This window comes from Dromaius novaehollandiae, chromosome 1 (genome assembly GCF_036370855.1).
Source record: "Dromaius novaehollandiae isolate bDroNov1 chromosome 1, bDroNov1.hap1, whole genome shotgun sequence".
Classification (NCBI taxonomy): Eukaryota; Metazoa; Chordata; class Aves; order Casuariiformes; family Dromaiidae; genus Dromaius; species Dromaius novaehollandiae.
This window is the reverse complement of record NC_088098.1, coordinates 97,984,574-97,998,463: the sequence shown is the minus strand read 5'-3', so window position 1 is coordinate 97,998,463 and position 13,890 is coordinate 97,984,574. Positions and strand designations below refer to the sequence as shown.

Here is a 13,890-nt window from a genome sequence, read left to right as displayed (position 1 = left end):
ACAATGAAAAAATCTTAGTTCAGAATTGAACTGTTTATATTTGAGGGAAAAACAATTGTTGGAAATGACCTGAGAGGCAATTTTTGCTTTAGTAATTATTTTCAACACTAAAATCAATGAAAAGAGAAACAAAGAGGAGTAAGACAGGGATTCTATTAGTATAGTGATTTTAGAAACAGAAGAAGCAAGACTACCATCATTTTTACTATGCTAGTGAAGGAGAGATGGGGAAGAGCACAGGAAATAAATGATGGCAAATCACCATCCTCTCCCATATACATTACTTGAGGTACATCCACAAAATCCTGGTGGCCCAAAGTGGAGCACAACATCATGCAAATCACCAGACTATTCCCAGTCAGACCCAATCTGTTGCACTTTAGCACAATGTAATCCAGCATAGAGACACCTGAAGCAGCCCATTACCATGAACATGTAACAGAATGACACACCTTTCTAAAAGAAAGGGAAAAAAAAAGTCAAACTTTTACTTCTAAGTCCACTAACTGGTGTGAGTAAAACTGTTGTATAACCTCTTAATTAAATAAAATTTACTTCTTTCATCCCCTCCCCCCCAAACCCCACAACGCTATTGCCATTCACTGGCTATTCAAAACTCAAGTGTTCCCAGTGCTTCCTTCCCTGGGTAATGTTATTCACAGTATTTGCTTATAAAATATGCCAACTGAACATAAAGATTTCTACAGTAGGGGATTTAAAAAAGTATCAAAATGCCCGATTATTCTATCATCACGTAACAGCTGATAACCAAGGAAGAAGGACGAGGTAAGCAAAGGTTTGCCAAGGGAAGCCATCACCTCATCTAGGCTTTTTCTCTGCGCGGTCAGCACTGCGGTTTTGATTCAACTCAGCCACTTGGCAGAGGAAGTCGGACATTAAAATACATCACCGCCGCCGGTGCTCCCGACTGCTCCAGCAGCCCAAGCAGCTCCCGAAATGCCAGCTGCCCTCGCAGCCGGTAACACGTACACATCCCGACACCTCACGCAGCGCCCTGAAGATTCAGAAGAGGAGCCTGGCACAAGCGGGGAGCGGCTGTAGCCGGCACACACGCGCGCACGCCGACAGCTCATCCTTTACATAGCACTGAACAACATTAAGCTGCTCGAGTCGTTTCCACTGCCAGATTAGCTCAAGCATGTCGAAGTCTCGATTTGTCTCATTCACCTCCCTTTGATCCATACTACATGCTGCCTTCTATTCACATCTACAGTGATCATGGACAAAGCAGGAAAAGTAGCACAAATCCAGTAATAAAACACTTGTAAAAGCAGGAAGTTAATGGAAACTACAGGATTTTTTTTTTTTTTGACATTTTGCAAGACAGATATTAACATGCTGCAGCAGAGTAACTACTAGTCATTTTATTTCTCTTGCTGCATGTGAGATATTACCACACAATTATCTGAAACCAAGTAAGTTTAAAGGTACGGAGGAATGGATGTCTTGGTGGTCAGCTTCCTCCCTAGCCTGGCCCCCAAATCTTTCTCCTTGAACTTTCAATTAAGGTAGGCAAGCAAGCTCTTTAGAACTATGGCTTTAAGTAAATACATAAAAACAAGGAAATCTCAGAGAGCAAATTGAACAGAACATACAATGTAACAAACATAATGGGGCTGCAGCAGCAACGAGAATGGAAGTGATTTAAGTTATGTAAGCAAAAGCAAGAAATTGTTTTCCTTATTTCAGTATTTCTCTTCAGTTTTATCACACTTCATTCACAAACCATTAGTTTATTTTTAAATTATGGATCACAAAGCTTCACTTTAGACCAGTATGAGATAGCCACAGAAGGCTTTCACACTTCAAATTTCCAAAACGTGGGGTCTGGGGGGGGGAAGGCGATGTTTGTGCATACATGTAGATGCATGTGTATTTTCAAAGACAGAGAAGATGTGTGTCCATATATAATAAATGACTACATATTTTTTGTACTACATACATACTTTCTGTATATGCATATAGTGCATAACTGAAAGTCTCCTGCAACAGCTGCTTTTATATCACATGATACCAACAGAGTCCAAAGAGCTAAACCTCAGCATACTTCTAGGTAAACATAATCCTTCAAAGAGACTGATGTTTGAGTCTCAAAAAATCTATTCCCGGTCTGCAAAGAGCCAAATTAATCCAGAATCTAAATCTGAATTTTACGGAGCTAATTCAGAAAGGGTTTTGTGATTATCAAGAGGTCTTAACCATTCAGGAGAAGAAAAGGAAAAAACTTTAGCTAAAGAAAACTTCCAAACATGATAGAAGGGAAAGGGCTGGTACACCTGACCCTTTCCAAACAGTAGATACACATTCTTAATGTGTAATTAGTTTAAAAACAGGACAAGCGTGACCCTTACAAGCAACACTGAAGCACTCAAATATCACAACTTTCAAGAATAATATAAAAACTTTACAGTTTAAGACATAGCTCAGACTGAAGTCTCACTTCAATGGGATTTTTGGCTGACAAAAAATAAATAGAAAAAAATAATCAGGCATATGCATTATTGTTTGTTCTGCACATACTTCACAAGAGGAACTAGTCATATTTAATGATTCATTATTACATCTCAGAAATAAAAACTGATGTCAGAGAAACACATAGAGCAAGAATGATACCACCTCATCTTCTAGTCACTTCATCAAGTGACTATGTGCTTAGTACACGCATTGGCAAATACGTATTTATGAAACCAAAGCATCATTTAGGCTGTCTCTACATGACAGGAAGATTACTGCAGCTGCTCAGCATCCTAGAGTGAGCAGGCCCTCCGAGTACGCTGAGAAACCTGAAGAGAGTCTGTGGAAACTCTGCCTGCACCTGAATTTCAGTTTAGCCTGTTCAAGCTTTTTCCAGTCTAGCTTGATGTATCCATCCATTTATAAGATGCAAAGAAGATGCAAAAATGACATTATGTTGTGAGAAGCCCCTTTTGGAGGGTTTGTCTGAAAGCTTGCAAAGTAAGAGTTGTAACAGGAGAGATCAACATAAAACCACGCATATTTGCAGTCTAGCTAACAAGTAAGACAGCCTGCAGACTTACTCACTTCACTTTTCTATTGCCGCAATAAGTCTACTCTGACCCGAGCAAGGTCTGCACCTTTGCTTTGCAAATGCTTCCGAAAGTACCTCTCAATAAACCTCACAAATTAGCGATTTTTAGAGGTATATTATTTTGTAAGTATTTCAAATCTGAAACTAAAATCCACGTTAATACTTCCTTCAGTTGAGTAATGCATACTCCGTTCGTTTTGGTGCATGTCATATTCAGCATGGACCGAGAACTGCCTGAAGGCACCAGCTATTCCCTTCCACAGCCTTTCTCAGCTCCAAAGTGTATGTATCAGCAAGCTAAAGGAGTCATCTAGTGGCCACGAGGAGTATGTGCAGCCCCACTCCTTTCTGCAGACAGGCAGGGAGAGCACACAAGATGTTTTCTGAAAGCCCCAAAGTAGCCTGGTACTGATGAGAGGCAGCGCGCTGGTGCAGCTCCAGCTGAAGTGCCAACATTTTAATGATGATATGTTGCTAGCCGTTATTTCCGTAAGATTAGTGATAGGCATGTTAATGTTCCTAATTGTTAGTTACCCATGTTTGACCAACATCAAGGCCAAATTTAAGTTCTTTGTTTTTTAAACATACTTGGTAGTAGAAACAGTTGTATTACTTCTCACCAGCATGCAGCTCACCATACCTCTTTACGAGAAGCATCAATTTAACCAGTAGTCTTGGCCACCGATTAGAGAACAAAGCGGAACAGCAAACAAATCTTATTCAGCTCTAATCTCTCTTCTGCCACAAACTCATTGCATAGGTTTGGACAAAGCACTTAAATATTTAAGTAAGGTACTTCAGTCATAGAAGAATTATCCTCCTAATAACATGCAAAGCTGAGTAAGAACCATAATATGTTAAACAGGTATTTGAAGCAAGATTTAAAATAACACTTCAATAAGTACCATAAATATCTATGACAATCTTATTATTAAACTTCATAAAAATGTGTAATGCTTTACCAATTCTCTGTTCAACACCCCTAGTTAAGCAAGCTCTGGAAATTTAACAATTGAGTGTAATTTTATTAGAAGACTTCAAACATTTATCGCTCAGAGTGAGCCCTGAAAAATAGCAATTTTAACTATATTAGAGGAGAACGTGGAAAAAAGCCCCACACATTTGTTATTTTTCAAGTAAACTTTAAATTCAAACAGTCTGCATTCAGATCAACTTTTGTTACTTTCAATTTTTGTCACCTGTTCTGTGAAAACAATTGTAGGCACTCTAATTGTAGACAAGATTACCTTAAATTTCCTCTTGTTTCTGGAAATCACTTCGCGACAACACTAATGCCAGGCTCTGGAGGAAACAGCGTTGCTACTCTTCCTTCACAATGAGTGGAGGACAACTGAAGTCCATTATTAACATCTTTTCTGTTTAAACTCTTATACTTTTGCTCAGAGATGACTCAAGGGAAATGAACACCATGTGTTAAATATCCTCCACACAGTTCTCTAAGGCACATTACCCACGTGGTTTGATGTCTTATAACTTAATAACTTAATCTCTGCAGCAATAGCCTCACTCCTGGAAATCAAGAAATATAGGTTCTTCAGACTAGCCAAAAGGCTTTTCTTGAATTTGTACTTAACTGCCTTAATCACCTCAGTCAGAAAGGTGTTACATAGCTTCTTTCACCAACCCCATAAATCACTTGGGTAGTTTCAAGTGAAGAGTGCTACAAAAGTGCAAATTATCATTATGGTATTGTTAAGGAGCGCTGACCTATTTCAGACTGTAGTTGATGGCAGCAAACAATAGTACCGCAACCATACCAACAGGTGAAAGTAAGAAAAACCAGCCTTGCAAGCCTTATGGTTGAAGTTGAATACAGAAGCTCCTTCAAAATGATGTGGTATGGGCAGTAGCTAAGCGATGCTTGAGGCGAGTATTTAACTCGGCCTCCCTCTGGTCTCAGCAGGCAACCTCCACCTTGCTCCTCCACAGGTCTAGCAAACCAAGCGTTGGTGGCATCTGCTATACACAGGCCACTCTGAGGAGAAGGACGGTTCCTAAAGGACATTTCTTTCTGAAAGGTGGGGACACCTTAGCCTTTCAGATTAGGAAAGCACTGAGAGTCGTTTCTTGCCACTCGTTGCTCAGGTGACTATTCACAGAGGCGTCTGCACATCAGCAAACAATTCTGTAGCCCTCTGAGTTTTGCAAAACCACAGCATGAATCTCTTTTCTAGTTTTTAAACAGGCCTAATACGTACTGTTAATAAAAATAAAAATGACATTCTACAGTCTTAACTGGCCATCATCATATGAAGGTCGAGGCTACTCTTATCTGTAAGACTGCCACACAGTTCTAACCCATTCTAATTTTAGTTTTTATTTTTATTTATTTTACATATAAAGATAAGTCTCTTCTGTATGAACAACGAAGGGATGGGTTCACTGCTGGTGTAAAACAGCAAGCCAAAAAATTTCAGTAGAGCTCGATCGATTTACACCATCTTTGGCTAGGTCTTGTTCCCACGTCTCACATTATACTTCAAGTGAACCGTACAAAGTGAATGAGGAGTGGTAATACTCATTCAAGCCCATCTTGTTCTGCTATTACAAAGAAGATACATTGAGATGTATCTATTTGCAGGTACAGGTAAGATGCAAAACAAAACAGTGGGCTGGTCTGCAAAGTAGCTATGTAGAAGGTAGTACTGGCTGGCCTGGAATAAAAAGGCAAGACATCGCAAAAGTCGTAACACAACCTCTCTTGAAATATCTACCTACCTCTGTGCATTCAAATTAAAATGTGAAGCCCTTTCTGGAGCTTCTACTACTTCTCAATATGCAGACTAGCCAAAGCGCAGTTGCACTTGGTTAGAGCTGCAAACACTGGGTTGACAGACAGCCTTTTCATAAAAGGCTTACTATATTGATCAAGCTTTTATTACCTCAAAAAACAACCATAACCTGTCTTTCCTACAGGTCTTACCATAGACTACTTGGGAACTTTGGTTAGCAGAGAAGACAGCTGCCTCCCTACTCAGAGATATTTCACACAGGGGGCATTTTATGCTCATCTCCAAAGATGGCACAGATTTCCAACATTACTTCTAGGTAGAATTCAAGGAGGTTGACAATGATCACAAAAAACATTACTGACTGAAGACTATGCCTCTCAAGAGACAGCCTCTCCTCATGTCTTACTTGCTCAGCAGAAATCAGCTAACGAGTATCAGTCAATGGTTGCCTTCATCTAAGGGCATCATCCTTGTAGCATTCATAAGCTTGCTCGCCTGCAAGACAAGCTGGAAGACCTCTCTCAGAACTGGCAGGAACAAAGGATTCGTCTGCTTTTACGTATATTTGTCAACCCATACTGCAGGTAATTTAATCAGAAGCAAAACTGTAAACTGCTGGGAAGATAATATTAAAAATATATTCACTTGCCCAGAAAACGCAGCTGGAAAGTACCTTTTTCTTCTCTGCCTAACCACCATTTTACCAACAAGCCAATTCGGATTCGTTGTCTCATTAGACATCCACTAGACAGCAGATGTCCATACCTGCAGTGAACATTTTCATATTCAGATTCAGAATTTACAGAGCTTAGTGGAAACTGTCAGATATCCCATGAAAGCCCAGCATCTAACTCAGAAATTGTCTACTACAGCGTCTCATTCTCACGTCCATTTTAAATAAACCAACAAAATCATTGGGAAGGTCTCAGTTTTACAGAAAATTTCACACCTTTTTTCAACTAGAGCCTGGCTGGTTGGCTGTTTTCTTGCAATTTCAATGGGGAGGAAATTGCTAAAATCTAGTAATTCTTTATTGGCCCTGACTAGGAAGAACCTGCTTCTTAAGCAAGCTCCACTAATAAACACATGAGGTGTTGCAAGTGACTTAGATTTTGTCAGTGCAGATAGGACCAGATGGAATCTGCTTCCAGCTTTACCTGAGTAACTTTTGGCTTTTTAAGCACCTAATTGCTATTTCTGAGTAACTCCACATATCATATTATAGACAGCTACACTTTTGAGTTACTAGTTTGGGAAACAAATGTTTTGCTTGAACAGCTGCATAAAGATATAAAGATGCAGATTATATGCTATTTTGAAATGATTTAGCCTCCTGATATCACAAATCACTATTGTAATATGAACCATTTTTTAAACGGATGCAGGGGGGAGATCCATTTTGGAGTTTTACTCCATAACTGCTCCTGCTCATCTGCAGTTTGAAATCCACACAATTGTTCGGGTAGAACCTTTCGGTGCTGCTTCTGAGCCAACGCATGACTTGTCCCCAGTGAAGCGTTAGCTCTCATTATAAAAAGCATTTCCCTCCTCACTCAATTCCACATCCAAAAATCTACATCTCAAACACTACCATGGTTTTAACTCATCAGCTGACCCACAAGGGAGCGCAGACTCCGGCCAGGGAAAGCACCCCTTCCCAGCCGCCTAGGTCTCCACCGTTTCCCAGCAAGGCTCTCCGTGACCATCCAAGAGAGAAGTCCACGGAGAAGGCAGCTGCCATTGTACCACATCCACACTGCGGGGGTAACAACACTGTCCGAAGGTGCCCTTAATGGGCACAATCATTTTACACCCTCACCAGCAGGAGCTGTAGGTTTACAGAACCATTACAACCACATGACTGCATCAGCATTTGAGACATTAGGTCCCTTACGTTTTGCTGTAATTTCCCTAAAAGAAATTTAAAAAGCATTATTCATGTGCTTTACTCTCATTAACTAGCTTCTCCTTTTGAAAAAGAGAGAGCACGAGAGAGTCATTTTCCCCCCAAAAGAAAGCCATAACCAACTGAAACTGCCACTTTTAATTTTTTATGCTTGGGATTCCATGCAGTCCTTGAAATCCTTCTGGCTTTATCAAAAACCAACTGGATTTCATGCTGTGCAAGCTTGATAGAAATATTTAAAGAAAAGTTTTCTTTCTCAGCCTAAAACTGTGATTCTTTTTCTTCTCGCACACATACAGTCTGTGTTTTCAATGACAGCATTTTTTTGTAGCTTAAATTACTCTAAAATATCACTCAAAAAATCAGTCTATGTGCCACATTTTGCTTTGGGTTTTCAGTTTGCTTTGGTAGTGCAAAGGAAGGAGTAGAGAGGATATTTTCAACTCTTAATTCTACTATCTGAGCAACTTCCAAGCAAAACAACTATCAATCCTTTAATCCCTTGTCAAAATCCACTAGCACAGATTCCTGTACTTGCATGGAGTCTCACAGAGGGTAACAAGGCCCTGTACAAATGCACAGGTCTACACTAGTGAATCTCAAAACAGGATCTTTATCTTGGGATGTAACATCTAACTACCCTAGCCAAAACAGAGCCCCAGGGAATTCCTGTAGAAGTATTTGTTACTTGCTGCTTTTTGCCAGCGCCTAACACACAACAAAAGCTTGAAAACCGCTAACAAAAACTTCCTGAACTCCACAAATCACGCACAAGCAACAACAACCACCACCCTGCTATTAAAACAAACAAACAAAAAAATATTAAAGTACTGACCACAGATGTGTACTCTTCTTGCAGGCCACTGGAGGAGAAACCACCCTCTCTTTAAAGATACTCTTCCAGTAGTCAAAGTTGCATTGCAGCAACCCTGTGCCCAGACTCCAGACTTAAATTTAACCAACACCTTGAACCTTCACTAAACTCGCATTCCGCATCCAGATGGAGCTACCTTGCTAAACCAAGGCATCCACTGAAGGTCCCACATAATTTTCAAGTATAGCCCTACATATAGTATGTTATGTTGGGTCTCACAAAGGAAAGCCATGCAAGGCAGCACCTACTTCAGAAAAGGTCACAGGAGAAAGAGGAAAGCAACACCACAGCTAAGACATGTTATCTTCAGCATCAGTAACTAACAAATGCTATCTAGACTGAAAACTATCCAGACAGCAAAAATCACATTTTAACAGATGCATATACATTCCCAGCAAAAGATACATGGATAATAGTGGTCCATTTCCGGACGTACATCCTCCTTTACTTGCATTTTATTTCGCTTGCACTTAAGATTCCAATTTGACAAGGAGTTTAAATAACAAAAGCCAACTCTGTTGGCAAGAGCAGACCTGCTCCCCTCTGTTTCTATTCTCCACACTCCTGGACCCCTTTCTTCAGGGGCAGCCAAGCTATTCACACTGTCAAGGATCAGACTGGAGAACTGATCCACCTGAAAACTTTTAATGGATAGAGAGAGTTAAGCTAATAAAACCCATTAATTTTAACTATGATCAGTCTTCCCATCCAGTTCATTACACACCTGCAAAAACACTAGCATGGCACTGTGGGGCAGGATGCAAGTAGCTGAGGCCGAGACTGTTTCTTTCAATGATGGCGCTGGTTTTGCTCCTTAAACACCGTGTTCATTACTACCTATGTCAAATTAGTCTTATTTACTTCTCTGCCAAGGAGCTGTGGTTCAAATAATGCATTGCATCGTCTATGTTGAAGTTGGAGCCAGCACTACACACATCATTAATTGAAGGTGAAATGACTTTGAGCCATACCCTCACTCTTGTCTGCCTGCCTACAAAAAAAGAAGTACTCGTTAATACTTTTTGGATCCCTCCAACAAGGAGTGATCCAACCTGCAGACAGAACCTCCCATCCCACTTCAGAGCACTCTAAAATAAATTAACAAATGTCCATGAGCTAACAGAAGACCAGACTGCCAAAATGTGACAGGAGTCAATGTTCTGACCCTATGTCAGCAAGTCTGGAAAATGAATTATAAGCACAGTATTTAGAGACACTGCTAGGAGCCTTTGACACTACAGTTACAGGTTGAAACTCTTACAGCAATCGCCTGTCTATTAAAATGAAAGTTCTGAAAAGAAGTACAAAATGAGTAAATCAGCACAGAGATCAAAGAGCTGTTAAGGCTTGATGCTCGACATTCATGCCTGTGTTTTCAGTGCTGCAGATTTTCTGTATTGGCAGAATGTGAGTAGAAAGGAGGTTATTTTGGCAGATAAGAGACTAAGGTATTTGGGCCCTATGGGAAATATATTTGCATCTATGGGACAAGCACGTTTTCCACAAGAACTGTGTGGGAAATATGAGCAGTACTGATAGCTAGAATTATCATCTTTAGAGTCAACACCCTGAGGTGAATGGGGGTGCAGGATATTTCTAACCTACTGACATGAACAGTGCCTAAAGTATCTTCAACCACTGTTTCATCCCTCAGAGTGATGACATAACACAGGGCTAGTTTCCTGTGCACAAATGAGTAGATTCAGCAGCCATGAATTTACAGAAGGCTCAGAGGCAAAACCACATGAGTAGTATCCCCAGTGTCTGAAACCAAACATAAAAAACACAGGGCCATACACGACTGGAAGTTTTTATTACAACTTTCTAAACATTCCCCCCCCCCCCCCCAACCTTCAGTGGTGGCCACTGACTAGACAATAAATGTGGCTTGCTGTTTCTGCTTTGACCTTATATCTTTATCTACAGAGCTCTTAAATTACAGAAGGTAAGTATGGCCCAGTAATACAACATACTCTCATAAAATATGCTCCTACTTGTCCTGCAAGTGAAAGAAATAGTGATTATTTCAACCAAGGAGAAAATGTCAATCTTGCCCAAAAATGTTACCACAAATCAAATCCCAGTGTCTGATTTACCACGCCTCTCATTCTCCATCAAAACGTATCAAACCTTGATTTCAAGCTTTACTCAGAACTGCTTCCAGAACAGCTACTCTGAAGAACTTCACTGTAAGAAATATCCGCCTCCCCTCGCAACTCACACAGGACTAAAATTTTGTTTCATTTCATAGCAGAACTGACAAATTAAATTCAGCATCACAGAAAGCAGCTATTCAAAGTATAAGCTCTGGTCTGGATCAAGAGGGCAAGCAACTCTGATTTGCTCAAAACCTTGGACATATCTTGTCTCCCATGTTCCTCAACAAGATCCTAGATTTCTCCTCATTTTCCCTTGTCCCTCAGGGAGCAGCTGAGACCTGTGGTGGTGCCCTGCAGCTGCAAGGGCCACATCCCAGACCTGGCTGGGCCACCAAGGCCAAAGTTTGTGTGTTGCTTCTTAGGAGCGGACCTCCATGAAACCACCCAGGGCACCACAGTCAGAATGAACAAAGCTGTCCTACCAATGGGACTGTTAGCAGGCAGTAACGAAAAGAAGGCAAGAGAGGGATGCCACAACACAAAGTAAGTAGCAAACTGCCACCAGTTATAGATTACTAATTTTAGAGCTCCGTTAGAAGGTACGCTGAAAGCCATGCTTACCCATTTAAAAGGCTGAAAGTTGGTTAATGAACCTACAGTATTTGCATTCTTCCCCCTACACACACACACGCACACCCGCCACTGTGTAAAACAAGAGCTTTCTTACAACTTACTCATTTGTTCCTTCCTGGAGATAAATAATACTGGAGCATGCTCAGCAATTTTGCAAAATGTAAGAAGAATTTTGTTTTTGCTTTTTATATTCATAATTTTATTTCCAACACTGCATGAGTCATGCCATTCCTTCATATAGATCATATTATTGCAGATCCACTGTAGTTATTAAACCACTGAACACTCACTTTCTGGCATTATCCAATCCAACGCAAAGTTCTGAAACTACCCGTTTCTCTGCTGTAAGTTGTTTGGAGTATACTTTACCTCTATCATCTGTCCCTTGTGGCTAGATTTGTGTCATGTTTATCTACACTTCCCAATCTAAGAAAAGCAAGTTTACACACTACAAGCTTTTAATGATTGCAGGTATTCACGGTAGCAAAATGCATCGTTTCCTTAGTATGCTCTATTAGAATATTAGCAGGGGCAAAACCATCCAAGTAGCTGGTGCAACAAAACAATTGCTCATTTCTCGTTACCGAGCCTGGGTAGTTTCACCTTCAGCAACTCCCTGGACCTACGCAATATAGAACTGACACTCACCTCCTTCGCCTTCCTCGGTCACAGAGCTCGCGTAGAAATGCGCTCGGTGCAGCAGTCTACCATTCTCACTACAGTTCTGGCACGCTGTAACAGAACAAAATCACCATGATACTGCTTTTCCAGCTTGGTGCGTTAGCCTGTCAGAAGAGAGATTGCAATCACCCACAAAAATCAACTCCGGTCTTATGGAAATAACTCTTTCAGAGGAGGAGTAACAGCATTTGGAGGAAAATGAAAAGCAGGAAGCTGATCTCAGCCGTGCGGAGAGCACGGACGGGGCGGAGCGCGGGGACGGAGCGAGGAAAAGTGGAGCAAAGACTTGCTGCTTATAGCTCGTTTTTGGCAGTATGGTCGAATACCACCGCATTACTGAAATACCAGCGTTGCAGCTAACACAAACACCAATAACGCTCCCCCTCCCCAGCCGCACGCCCCTTGCGCGCGGTGGCGGCGCCTGGAGGAGCACGCCCCACGCAGAGGCGGTCGCGGCACAGGTAGCGTTACACAAATCGCCTCCCACCCGCCTGCCCCAGCACACTGCTTCTCCCCACCGGCACCACGGCCTTTGAGTCCCGAGCTTGAGACGTTCCCGGCTGCGTCCTCACTCGCGCTTTAGCAGGCAGACACTGCCCATGCAAAGCAGGCTGCAGCTAGATGCTGCTCAACTTGCTTTCACTTGTAAACCGATCTGAAAAAACACATTCTTCAGAATGGATTTAATGCACTTGCTTTTGTAACTAGAGGAAATCCATTTTATGCATTCAAAAACAGATCACAGTATCTTCTAAAAGGAATAGCTGCCTTTTTTTTTTTGCATAAATAACTTTCTTTGATAAAGAAAAAGAAGGGGGGGAGGGGCTCTTTAGGAAAACAATGATTTACAAGAACTGTTTTCAGAGTTCGGCTGTTTCCGAGATTTTCAAGAGGCTTTTTAGGCTAAAATTCAAAAGCACCTCCAAGCTGGGTTTTAACTATATGAGAGGATCTCTTGCCCTATAGGAACTGTAATTCCCCCCAAGACATACACTAGTCCCAGACATGAGGCGCCCGTTTCCCAGGCAGGCTGAGGGAGGTTGGCTCCCCTCCCCGCACTCCCCAGAGGAGCCAGCTCTGCCCCACTGGCCTGGGATCTCCCCCTACGTCTGCCCTCCCGGCCTCAGCAAAAGATGGGGCTGCATCTGCCTCTCCTAACCCATCTGCCTCCCGTAATCCTGCTTGCAGGTTGCTCAGGAATGAGTTTTGTTAGTGTCATTAGGATGGCATTACAAAAGAAAAAACACACACATATATAACACAGAATAATTTAACACCTTGAGTAAATATAAGCTAGGAAAACAAATCATCAGAGTAAAACCCATTTAATTCTAGCAGTTTACACACCAAACCCAAAAGACACGAGACAAGGTAGATTGGTTTCTATGCCAGCCGCTACCAGTTGTTTCAAAAGAAGAATTAAAACCCGTAACGGCAAACAGCATACTGATGGATCCCCCTAACACTCACACACACAGCGTCTGCTGTATAGCTTAAAATCAAAAGCAGACAATCACTATTCGTTTACATTTTTTCTAAATGAGACAGGATAACCATAGAGAATATTCCTTAGATACTTGTCGTACTTTTTTTTTTCCTCCCAGTTGTGAATGTTTTACCTCACTATCTTTTTGTGGCAAGAACAAGACGTATTTTGCACTGCGGGGGAAAAAAAGTGAATCGGTTAAAGCCCTTACACTATTTAAAATCCAGTCTGATGTGCTCTACGCTGGTAGTGAGAGGAAAAGAGGAGCAAGGGGGCCCACCAGTTTGCTCTTTAATGCTTCTTCCATACACTCTCTCTTGTCTGCTCAATACAGGAGCCTGTAACACGACTGCAATTCACATCTGGGACATCTCATTCCAGAGGACTA

At 41.5% G+C, this 13,890-nt stretch overlaps 1 protein-coding gene across 29 annotated transcripts in view; it reads right to left on the bottom strand.

The window, feature by feature from the left end:
• Window positions 1–13,890, bottom strand: part of BBX (BBX high mobility group box domain containing) — a 148,637-nt gene that overhangs the window by 102,007 nt on the left and 32,740 nt on the right. For 14 of the 29 annotated variants that reach the window (XM_026112402.2, XM_064521812.1, XM_064521765.1 and 11 more), the window contains one exon: window positions 11,984–12,067. The exons of the other annotated variants lie outside the window; for them this stretch is intronic. The gene's annotated coding sequence lies outside the window, so the exon portion shown is untranslated. The remainder of the gene's footprint in view (window positions 1–11,983; window positions 12,068–13,890) is intronic. 29 annotated transcript variants of the gene reach the window in all.